Source organism: Nycticebus coucang, chromosome 16, assembly GCF_027406575.1.
Source record: "Nycticebus coucang isolate mNycCou1 chromosome 16, mNycCou1.pri, whole genome shotgun sequence".
In the NCBI taxonomy this organism is placed as follows: domain Eukaryota; kingdom Metazoa; phylum Chordata; class Mammalia; order Primates; family Lorisidae; genus Nycticebus; species Nycticebus coucang.
Genome location: NC_069795.1, coordinates 92,860,052 through 92,872,982, shown reverse-complemented (window position 1 = coordinate 92,872,982; position 12,931 = coordinate 92,860,052). Strand labels below are relative to the sequence as shown.

At 33.9% G+C, this 12,931-nt stretch overlaps 1 long non-coding RNA gene across 1 annotated transcript in view; it reads right to left on the bottom strand.

The window, feature by feature from the left end:
* Window positions 1-5,066: 5,066 nt before the first annotated feature.
* Window positions 5,067-12,931, bottom strand: part of LOC128567705 (uncharacterized) — a 37,674-nt gene continuing 29,809 nt past the window's right edge. The window contains exons 2-4 of the long non-coding RNA XR_008374915.1: window positions 8,387-8,478; window positions 7,144-7,299; window positions 5,067-5,276 (exon numbers count right to left, since the gene is read on the bottom strand). This is a non-coding gene — a long non-coding RNA (uncharacterized LOC128567705). The remainder of the gene's footprint in view (window positions 5,277-7,143; window positions 7,300-8,386; window positions 8,479-12,931) is intronic.

Genomic DNA, 12,931 nt, shown 5'->3' with positions numbered 1-12,931 from the left:
CAAACTAGAGGCTTTTCAAAGAATTGAATCAATAAGTATTTTTCTTTTTCTTTTTTTAAATTTTTTTGAGACAAAGCCTCAAGCTGGCACCCTGGGTAGAGTGCTGTGGCATCACAGCTCACAGCAACCTCCAACTCCTGGGCTTAAGCAATTCCCTTGCCTCAGCCTCCCATGTTGCTGGGACTACAGGTGCCCACTACAACACCCGGCTATTTTTTGGTCGTTGTTGTTTTTGTTGTTTGGCAGGCCCAGGCTAAGTTCAAACCCACCAGCTCTGGTATATGTGGTTGGCACCTTAGCTGCTTGAACTACAAGCGCCAAACCAGTATTTTTTTTTTTTTTTTTAAGAAAAAAAGGTGTATAATTTTCTTAATGCTAGAAAGTAAACATTAAAAACTTGTACCTAAGATTACCCTGTTGTTATGACTTTTACATTTCTTTACAGCTAAAAATGTTACTTTTGTTTTATTTCTCAATAAACATGTAAATTTAATTAGAGAAAAATAGAAGAACATTGTACTAATACTATCTTAAGCCTTTGCTATTAAATCATTCAAGGTGTTTATTTAAATTTATGAGACCATGTTTTGAATGCAAGAAGGAGATTCTAGCTTTTTATCAAACTACTTCTCAGAGTTCTGATTTGTAATTATTCAAAGATTTACGATAAAATTTCTCAACTATACATATAATGAAAAATCACGGGATTATCAAAACTAGCATCTTACATGGCTCAACTTTCACTTCTACCTAATTCATTCTCATAAATTATTCTTTTGAAAAATGTGAAAGGCAGAAAAATGAAGTTAGATTCTTAGAATCCAAGTGGTGTTAGTATCCGTATGAGCACATTTCACTAGGCTGTAACTATATGAAATGAAGAAAATTCCTCAACCAAAAGATTATATTGTCTACATTATATCAAATAAACAGTTTGACTTCTTGCACTGAATATGCTTAATTGGCAGTTGTTTTGGAAATTTACAGGTGCAGCCATAGTGTTTTAACAATCAAGCAATGCTTCCCATTATTTGTTCTATATGGAACTTTAACCTTACCATTTTCCTTCTAGCCTTAGAAATTTCAACAGAAATAAACAAAATGAACATCATTCCATTCCACCACTGCAATTTTCTTTATCTGCCATATTTGAAATTGTTCTCTCATTTTCTTCTCTCAGCAAAAGAAGTTTTAATTCTTTGTTATTTCTTTCTCCTCAGCTTCTTAGGAATGTTAAAGTTTTCCAAGACTCAGTTTCTTCATCTGTACAGTGAAAATAATTATACCTGGCTTTTAGACTTGTTATGAAGATTAAAGATTACTGCAGGTAACTGCATAGTAGATTCTATGACACAATCTGCTCTCAGTAAGAGCTAATTCCCTCCTATTTGATAAGTACTGGAATTATTATTGATTGACTTCTATTAAAAGCCAGATTACTCAATATCTTAAATTAACATCTTTCCGTCAATTCCACTGAGTCGTAAACCAATGTGTCAGCAGGTATTAATCTTTCTGCTGGATTGAGTCATTAAAAAGGACTAGCCCCCAAATAATTTTAAATCATAGACTGAACACTTCCAATGTTCAGAAAATACAATCCTTCCAAAGACAAAAAAAAAAAGAAGAAGATCCTTTGCCCATCTCACTAAAAATTATCAATACAAAATTTTCCGTTATTTTCCCTATAACTTCTTGAAGCAATAGCAGAAGAACAAGAAATGTGTATTATCCAACACATTTATATAGCTTTCTGAAAACATCAAAAGATATTCAAGATCTTATTCACATTTTGTTACTATGAAATCAAGGAAGGAGCTGTCCCCAGATGGTAACAGCACAACACTTACTCTGCACCAGGTATTGTGCTTAAGTAATTGACATGGATTGTCCCATTCAATTGTCATAACCCTATTGGAATATGTATTTTTTATTTTTATTTTATCTTATTTTACAACTTGGTCATAGATTGAGTAAGCATCATGGTCAAGGGTACATAGTCAGTGAGTGTTGGGGATGAAAATCAAAATCAAAGTGATGTACATGATACCTTTATGTTCATAATCTTTAAAGGAAAAGGTAAAAAAAAGAATGCTATACGAAATTTTGGTTAGACAAGATGAGTAAGTTTAAGTGATCCATCATACAACATAGAAACTTTAGTTAATAATAATATATTATATACTTAAAAATTGGTAAAGGAGTAGATTTTAAGTTTTCTCACCACAAACAAATGACAAGTATGGGAAGTGACACATACGTTAATTAGCCTGATTTAGCCACAATATATTCCACAATATATGTATATAACTGAACACCACATTATATGTGATGTACATGTATATACATTTTTGTTAATTAAAAATAAATTTAAAAACTAAATCTGAATAATTAAAGCATTTACTGAGAAAAGGTGTTCTCTTTTTTTGTGCTCAATAATTCCCAAATTTATTTATTTATTTTATTTTATTTTTTTATTGTTAAATCATAGCTGTGTACATTAGTGCAATCAAGGGGTACAATATGCTGGTTTCATATAAAATCTGAAATATTCTCATCAAACTGTTCAATGTAGCCTTCATGGCATTTTCTTAGTTATTGTACGTAGACATTTGTATTCTGCATTTAGTAAGTTTCCCCTGTACCCATTCTAAGATGCACCGTAGGTGTGGACCCACCCGTCCCCCCTAACCTCCCGCCTCCCTTCCCCTTCCTTGGCCCTTTCCCCATAGTCTTGTGCTATAGTTGGGTTATAGCCTTCATGTGAAAGCTATAAATTAGCTTCATAGTAGGGCTGAGTACATTGGATACTTTTTCTTCCATTCCTGAGATACTTTGCTAAGAAGAATATGTTCCAGCTCTATCCATGTAAACATGAAAGAGGTAAAGCCTCCATCTTTCTTTAAGCCTGCATAATATTCCATGGTATACATGTACCACAATTTACCTGTCCATTCATGGGTCAATTCCATGACTTAGCGATTATGAATTGGGCTGCAATAAACATTCTGGTACAGATGTCTTTGTTATATTGTGATTTTTGGTTTTATGGGTATATATACCTAGTAGAGGAAAGTCTTTACATTCTTCAAAATTATTGAACAATTCAAAGAGTTTTTGTCTATTTGGTGATATCTAACAATATTTAACATATTAGAAATGAAAACTGAGAAAATTTTAAAATATTTAACAATTAATTTTAAAATTACAATAAAGCCCCTTTCTATGTTAACATAACTAATATAGTTTTTTAAAAATAACTATAGTTATTTCATTTAAAAATGGCATTACTTACATTGTTTTTATACTAGAAGATTTATTTATTTATAGTTGTCTAAAGCCCATTTCACAATGTAACAAACAAGCCTCTGACATACATACACAGGGTGGACAAAAAGTTCATGTGCAACTTAAAATGGTTTAACATACAAAAGATGTAAAGTCTCCATCTTTTTTTTTATTGTTTGGGATTTATTGAGGGTACAAAGAATTAGGTAATACTAATTGCATTTGTTGGGTAAAGCCCATCTTATAATTGTGTCCCACCCCGAACAGGTGTGCCATATACTGGGACTTCCCCGTTCCCCTCTCCACTCTCCCCGATACCTCACCCCCCATCCCCCACCTTATAATAGCTCATCAACTGCCTTCATATTAGAATTGAATACATGGGATTCTTCTCCATTCTTGTGACGCTTTACTAAGAAGAATGTGTTCCACCTCGATCCAGGTTAATACAAAAGATGTCAAGTCTCCAGCTTTTTTAATGGTTGAATAGTATTCCATGGTATACAGATACCATAGCTTGTTAATCCATTCCTGGGTTGGTGGGCATTTAGATGGTTTCCACATTTTGGCGATTGTAAATTGAATTGCAATAAACGATCTAGTGCAAATTTCCTTCTGATAAAAGGATTTTTTTTTCTTTTGGGTAGATGCTTAGTAATGGGATTGCAGGATCAAATGGGAGGTCTAATTTGAGTTCTTTGAAGATTCTCCATACTTTCTTCAAAAAGGTTGTACTAGTTTGCAGTCCCACCAGCAGTGTAAAAGTGTTCCCTTCTCTCCACAACCACTCCAGCATCTGCAGCTTTGAGACTTTGTGATGTGGGGTATTTTCACTAAGGTTAGGTGATATCTCGGGGTGGAGGGAGGGTTGATTTGCATTTCTCTGACAATCAGGCACAATGGGCATTTTTTCATATGTTTGTTAGCCATTCATCTGTCTTCGTCAGAGAAGGTTCTGTTCATGTCTCTTGCCTAGAGGTAGATAGGACATCGCTTACATTTTTTCAAAACTTTTTAGTCAGTGGCTTAATAGAAGACACCCATATGCTCATTTCTGCTTTGCAATCCACCTATTGATGTGTTATTTTGAAGCATAGCAAAAAAATCTGGCCTCATACAAATGTGTAGTTGGAAAGAGAGAAGTGTTTAAATAGATGTTTAGGTAATTATGGCTATTACTTTTTGATACTATAAACCCAAACTTGGCAAACTTGGTTTTTTAAAGGTTAGTTTCAATATGGAATTTCAGACACTATCAATGAAATTTGTGTATATCGTTAAATTAAATTCCATTGCTTTATTGGCACTTTGAGTAGATCTTTTATACACCCATGATTTTGAAGTATCATGTGTTACTTATTTGGAAAATGTCAGCTAGCTTCAAATATTCCAAATGCTGATGCATTTATTATGTGATATTTAAAAATCAGACTATATTGCTACTAGTTTTATCGCAGTCTGCTTGCAACTCAAGTAATTGCACCATTGCTTTTCTTGAAATAGCTATCTTACTTTATATACAGAAGTGCTTTATGTGTATTTCCCTTTTGTTGCAGTTTAAATGTTTAAGTTATAGTATACTTACATAACTAAAAGAGGACAATGGGAATGTTCCTAACACAAAGAAACAACACAATGCTTGAGGTGATGGATACCTCAATTATCCTGATTTGATCAATACACTTTGTATGCCTGTGTCAAAACGTCACATGAACCTTCTAAATACATACAACTATTTTGTACCCATATGATTAAAAATAAAAATTTAAAATAAAAATAACATGTATTCAAGAGTCAAGATATAATAAATCAAGGGGTTTTACTGTTTTCTCAAGAACATTCTAAAGCAAAACTGTGTATTCATTAATTGAGTATAAGTGTGTGAAAGTAAAGAATACAATAACTACTAGTATAGTTGGTGCCACAGCCATAAGTCACCAGTGGTTTTGCCCATTGTTGCTGGTGTAGCATCAGTGCAAAATGCCAACCTAGAAAAAAGAGCAAGTTACATATTAGTATTCAAATAAAAATAAATCTGACTTTCAGACTCCCTGAAAGGGTTTCAGGGGTCTGTAGTGCATTCTTTCATAACCACTGATTTAGGGTTTTAAATCTTCCTGCCAATCTAATATTTCCTAGGTAATTCTAGAAGAGAATTTAAAATTTGATAGAAAGTTGCATGTAGAAAAATGTTTTTATTCCTTTGATTCTTTTGCTATACTGTAAAAGTTAAGTAAAACTTGGTCTTTTATGCTATAAAATTCTGTTCCTTTTTAATCACTTGTCTGGATCATTATGATCCCATGTCTATGCTTTCAATTTACTGTACTGCTTTCAAAGGGTTTTTGAGCAATACGTCAGGTACAGAGAATAAATAATTAAGATCTTCACAGTCTGTAAAATAGTTACTGTGTATAAACTGCTCAACAGGTAAAACCATTCAAGTCACCAGGGCATCCTTCAGTCATCGACCTCTACATTAATTTACTAATTTCCCTGTGCCTCCCAAAGTGAGAACTCTATATTCAGATCCATTGTTTGTATATCTTAATTATGAATATATTATGATGTAATTAAAGGTACACGGATTGTGCATATTAGTTTTCTTCCATAACTAATTCAAGAATGAAATAACATATGTGGTTTTGAAGTCAACTGTCACAGATAAATGATAGAAGCTGGCCCAAACGGAGCCTGAGGTGAATCCCTTTAGTCCTGGGCCATGGTTAACTATTTAATTCTGAAAATATCTCTCTAAAATAAATTTTGAAATTTATCTTAACTAATCCTTTAGGATGTAAAGGTTAAAGACTTAATCCTATGATTTTGTAAATCCCTGGGGTCTAACAAATTACAAGTTTGTTTTACTCCATTATCTGAATCAGTTCATAAATATTCTTCAACAAGAGGCGTTGGTGCTTAGCAAGGCACCTTGTGGTCTGTGAACCCTTTATTTAGACTTAGTTTAGTCACGATTTTCTTTGTTACTTTCTTTGTTTTTCTTGTTGTAATCTGATAGTAAGAGGTAATAGAGGACTTTCACTGAATTTTCTTACTTCTTATCATAACATTTTAAATGACTTTATTTTGAGTAAAAATAAAACTGAAATATTTATCACAGGAGTGGTGTAGGTGGGGTGGGGTAGAGTAAAGGGGGAATCTTCTCCTTGAGGTTTTTGGCAACACCTGCCATTTCCCCACTGAGACTCCCTGTGGCTGCCCAAGCGCCTCCCCGCCCTGGTATGCCAAACCCTCTCAGCCCTCTTTGTCCCCTGTAAATGCTTCTCATGCTTCCAGCGCCTCCTCAATCAAGTGTGCTGATCCAGGTGTCAGTTGTCTCCCTCTTGTGTATTTACCGTCCAGGGGCATTTCTTGTGTTTCTTCAGCATTTTCTCTAGCTCATTCCCATAGAGCTCACAGTTCTTAATACGCACCCAAAGAAATCATTATGATCAAATATAAACCATCAGAAAAAAGTTAAAGTTACTTCATTAGACAAATGCTTTTCACAAATGGTTCGCACATGTTATGATTGTCTAAATCAACACAAAATTAAATATAGAAACAATGGAAAAAATTTTTAAAGTTTCCTAAGGAAATAATAAATAGTTTTATCCTCTAAGCAAGCACTAAATCATTTTGTGCATTGGGTTGTCTTTTTTTTTTTTTTCCAAAAGACTGGCTATGGACTAACCAATATTCATAATAAAGAAGAAAAGAAACCATGTCTGCTTGGCTTTCTCAAAACACCCCGTGGAATAACGCAAGTCTGTCAGGTTTGGAGACAAAAGTGAAGTTGCAACTCAGCTCATTCTAGTTCTGTGTGTTTGAGATCCACAAAAAGTATGTACTCACATCAGAGCAAGAATTGAAAACGTATGTATCAAGGCAGGCGCCAGTGGCTCACGCCTATAATCCTAGCACTCTGGGAGGCCAAGGTGGGTGGATTGGATGGACTGCTTGAGCTCAGGAGTTTCAGACCAACCTAAGAGGAGCGAGACCCCATTTCCACTTAAAAAAAAAAAAAAAGAAAAGAAAAACTAGCCAGGTAAGGTGGAGTGCCTGTAGTCCTAGCTACTCAGGAGGCAAAGGCAGGAGATCACTCAAGTTTGAGGTTGCTATGAGCTATGACGCCAGGGAACTCTACCAAGGGTGACAGAGAGAGACTCTGTTCCTGCCCTCCTCCCAAAAATCCATATCTGTTGAAATTTGGACCTCAATAAGGTTGCCATAAGTAGGATCGCATAAGGCTGCCACACTTTCTCAACTGTTTGAAAATTAGATTTCAATTTTCTCAACTGTTTCAATTCTGTTTGAAAATTAGATTTCAAACAGAAATAAGAATTATAAATATTCGAAAAAGATACAGTTTCCGTTTTTGTAGATGTTATAATTAGAAACTTAGTCCAGAAAAATGAAATTCAATATACCTTAAATACAGAAAATCAGCAGCCCACCTGTATGCTAGCAACAACTAGGTGCAAAATGCAAGTTTTAAAGTGTCCTATTCGTGAAAGAAACAAAAAAGTATACTTTTAAATCTCTAAATAGTCCTTTAAAAAACTTCATAAGAAAAGTATATAATTTACATGAATAAAACTAAAAAATATCATTAAAAGATATATTTAACATCTCTAACAAATTTACAGATTCATTATATTCATGATTAGGGAAACTAAGCACTATTATATAAAGACACTAAATTTTGCCAATGAACATATACAGGTAATGTTATTACAATAAATATCTTACACAAATTGGGGATGGAGATGTTTAAATGCAATTTGAAAAAGAAATGTACTCAAGGTAAACTAAATGTGCAGGTTTTTTAAGCATACTTAAGCTATAATAATTAAAAGGAAAATGCTCAAATAATAAAGTATATATTATGAATACAAATTAACATAAGATCAATAATGTATAAAGTAATTAATCATTGAGGAAAGGAAAGGGTTATTCAGCAAATAGGCATAGAAAATAAGGATTTGGAAAGATTGTTAATTTAGGTAGTCTCTACATGGACAAATAAAATATATGAAGAAAAGCTACCATAGGAACTCTGAAACTTTGCAGAGATAAATTTCTAAACATTGCTTACCTGCGTGGAGTGGTCATTAGATTTTAACTCCACGTTGTTTTTGGCAAGGTATGCATCTCTGTCTTCTTCATACTAACACTGAGCACTTTGTTCTGTGAGGATGCAATACACTTTTTTGATAGCTAGTTAGTTGGTAGAATCATTCATTCATTCATTCAAATATTCATTATTGAAAAATATTTGACCATATTCACTTTTTAAAGGTACAGTTTTTTTCTAAAAGGTATTTTGACCCATCTTTTTATCTGTAATAAAGTTGTTATCTGTTTTGCTTGGGCCATATATTATTGTACAGGTAACAACAATTCAGAATAAAAACAATGTTGTGCCTTTAGCTTTCAAATCATAACATTATTTCCATGAATGGGGCAGTTAGATAACATAGGATTTAAGATAATGGAAACCCAAAGAACAGAGCTTTTCTTCATGCTGTAATTCAAACACACTAGTTTGAACTTCATTTTCCAGTGTATTGATTTTGGTCATGGATAATTTGTAACTAAGGGTTCTATACTGGAATTGGTCTCATTTCAAGATGAGAGTAAGATTTATATGAGAATAGCAAGATGATGGTCAAAATAATCTTTCAAAAGTCAGAGATAACCTTATCTTAAGAGAAAAATTCTGTCCAGTGACCACGTGTTCTAAAATAGGGGTCTTGCTCCTGATCACACTTTTCTATCAAGGATATTGTAAAAACATGGTAAAATAGAAGCTATTACTTGAGTTCAAAGAAAATTGAAGGTATTTTATTTAAATGTTGCTCTTTCTCCCAGTCTGGTATTTGTTGCTGATTTTTTTTACATGACATAATTTCATGGCATTTTGTACCTAAAAGAAATCTTAATATGATTTGTATTATTGACCTGAAAGTTCAGAGGCAGCATTAGTCAAATAGTGAGCAATGTCTGAGTAAAATTTATTATTTATGACAAAGCTATCCCCATCACTTCTAGATGTCAGTCAATTGTGCTAAAAGTGCCCTCTTGCACACTTTATAAATTGTGTTTATTTTTCATGTCTGTTTCCTGTTCTTTTAGAAAACTTAAGTCTATGTAACCATCATTTCTTTTCTATTTGAGTAAAAACTCTATTTCTTTCTACCTTTTTCTAGATGATTACATAAGATTCTTTCCATTTTCATGAACCTATGACTGTTTAGTAAAGCTGAATCTAATATAATTCCTTATGGATGCTCATGTAATACTTGGAATTTCCAGAAGTATTGGTGGAGAAAGAGCTGATGCTATGTACTACCTGCTGCTCTCATGCAATCTACTTTGCTGAGTACTTTAGAGCCTGTAGTTCACTATTAAAACTGGTCATTTTTTGAATAGATTGATGGACAGACAGATAAGGATTAATAGATGGATAAATGGATGGATGCATAATGGATGGATTGACAGGTGGATGGATGGGTGAATAGTGAGGAATGTGGGTATATTTGTACAATGTGATCTTTACATGATAAGGCTAAAGGGTTATTTTCTTTCCAACAACTTTGTATGATGGACATCATCTGTCTTGCTGAGTGCTTTCATAGGAGCCTGTCCAATATTCTTCTTTTTTTAAAATGTTATTTATTTTTAATTTTATTTATTTATGTATGTATGTATTTAATAGAGATAGGATCTTACTATGTTGCTCAGGCTGGTCTCAAACTCCTGGCCTCAAGCAACCCTCCTGCTTCAGTCTCCCGAAGTTCTGGGATTACAGGTATGAGCCACTATATCAGCTTGTACTTTTATAAATAGCTTACTGGAGTCCTCCATAACCATGTCAGAGTTTCAGCCAATTTAAATTATCACTCACAAAGATCTTTCCAGGCTTTAGTTATTTGCTTGGCTTCTGGTTCTTATATTTCTTCCCTTTGAAAGCAGCACTGAAGTGATCAAGTATTATTTAGTTTGGAAATTTTTTGTGAAATGAAATTTTTTTAAATGTGCCCATATTATAATTTGAAGATTATGCAAGGAATGAATAACCCTTTTAAAATAAATATTGATGGTTTACTTCTTTTGTGTAATCCAAAAAAAAAAAAAAAAATTAAAAGGAGCAAAGGGATGGTTTGCAGGAAAGGATTTATTTTTCTGTGCAAAAATTTCATACGCAATTAAAAAAGAATCTAGAATCAATAAGTAGCACCATGAATTATTAACATTCTTCTGACACACATTCCCTTACTAGGACAAAGTGTTTTACCTCTACTTTCATTCTGCAAAATGGGAACAATTCTAGCCACGTGGCATTAAGCCTTCTCAAAGTTGACACTATTGACCATTCTAAAGAATTGCAGAATTGGTCAGGATGTATAGGCTAATATGTGAATTAACTTTATATGGGTTACGATTTTCTTTTCTAAGATACAGGGCATCAAATAACCTTGGATCAGAGATATATAGGATGGCATTAGACACCAAAAGACAAAGTACTTATAAAGACAGCGCCATTTTCATAGTACTAAAGCATGTCTAAAAATAATCTCTAAATCCTGACAATCCACGTGGGCAGTATCTCCAGTTAAAAGTCTGCCTGGTGTGCATTTTGATATGGGAACTATAATTTACACATGAAATACATCCATTTGGTAATAATTTTAAAAGATAAAAAGCATCATGTAAGTATGAAAACTATGAGAGCTGGGCACAGTGATGCATGCTTGTAGTCCCAGCCCCTGGGAAAGCTGAAGTGAGAGGGTTGTGGAGCCCTGGAGTTTGAGGCCAATGGGTAGTGTTGTGAGATAATATCTCTAATACAAAAAACAAACAAAAAATACGTAACGAAAAAAGAATAGTTTGGGCTTTAAAGGATTGAGAGACCAAAACCTAGCTCAATACAAGATAGTTTAAAATATCTGCGCTATTCAGTAAGGAGCTTTCCTAAGAAAACTATGGAAGCAACAAGCTGGAAATACATGTTGATAATGATTGCACTCACTCAGAATTAGCAGGGTGCTGCGAATACAATGGCAACAACTGGTCTCCTCAATTCCATAAAGTCATGTGACGGGTCCATGAAAGGTTCTAATGAGTAGGTATTATAAAGAACATTTTGAAAGTTAAATTCACCAAATGCTTAAAATATTCCTTGTAAAGTAAATGGTTTATTCCTATTTCACAGATGAGAAACTGAGTCTCAAGAAAGCTAAATGACTTTGTTGAGCTTTATAGCCAGGATATACTGAAGATTTGTTCTTCTGGTTATGTTTGATATATTCCAGGAGCTGTAGAGAAATATAGAAATAGGTAAGACACTTTCCCTTTCATCAAATAATTTTCAACTTGGTATATATATATAAACATGTGTAAAAATGTAATTAAACTATGATTTTAAAAAGGGGGCGGGTGCAGTCGCTCATGCCTATAATCCCAGCACTTTGGGAAGCTGAGGTGGGAGGATCATAGAAGCCCAGGAATTTAAGACCAGCCTGGGTAATGTGGTGAGATTCCGTCCCTACAAAAAATTTCAAAACTCATCTGGGCTTGGTGGTATGTACCTATAGTCCCAGCTGCTTGGGAGGCTCAAGCCAGGGGATTGCTGGAGCCCAGGAATTTGGAACTATGATCATGCCAGTATGGGGGCAAGACATGATTGCAAGAGGGACTTTGCCTAACAATTGCAATCAGTGTAACTGGCTTATTGTACCCTCAATGAATCCCCAACAATAAAAAAAAAAAATACTATGATAAAGAAGAAAAGGAAGGAGAAATGCAAAAGTTGAAAGAATGGTTACTCTTCTCGGAGAGAGAGGGAGATATGGGAGAGAAGAAAATTTTACTTCTGAAGTAGAATGGGGGTGGCTTCTTATTTTCTAGTCTTTGCAACATATATAATAGATACATTATAAATATTCAACAATATAACATATTTTTATTTGCTATATATGCTTTTGTATGTATAAAATAGGGGACTTCGTGTGTTAATGTAATGTAATTACAAATAGATAAACTGTATGTGATTTATAAATACCCACTAGTGTATAAGTCAAGAACATAATTTACATATTAAACAGATGCAAAGCAGTTTTCATATCCATATATAACTGATGGGCTCAATGTCAAAATAAGCCATTTGATAACTGGCTAAAAACTAATAAATGCTTAGAGTCGATTAAATACTTTATCCTCAAACCACTTTAAGGGGTATTATATATTTGTGCCAGCTGTTAGTGCCACAAGAAAAGAATATGAGAAAATGATGTCTAATATAGTACTGTGATAACTTCCTTAATAATTCAAGATATTTATTAGCCACATCATAAATCCACATGCTCCTTACAGCACATATCACAGGGCCTAGCACAGTAGCTGTATAAATGTGGGCTTCACTCAAAATACCAACCATTAACTGAACACTCAAATGGTCTATCATTTGCATACGTAATTTTTCATCCTCACGTTCACCCAGAAAGGAAAGCGAGCTTTTCCCATTTCCAATGTGCAAAAACTATAGCTCAGAGAAATTCAATATTTTGCCCAAGGTCACAAAAGCAGCACGTGGCAAACGCAGTATTAGAATCCAGGTCTGTTCTATTCCAAAGCATTT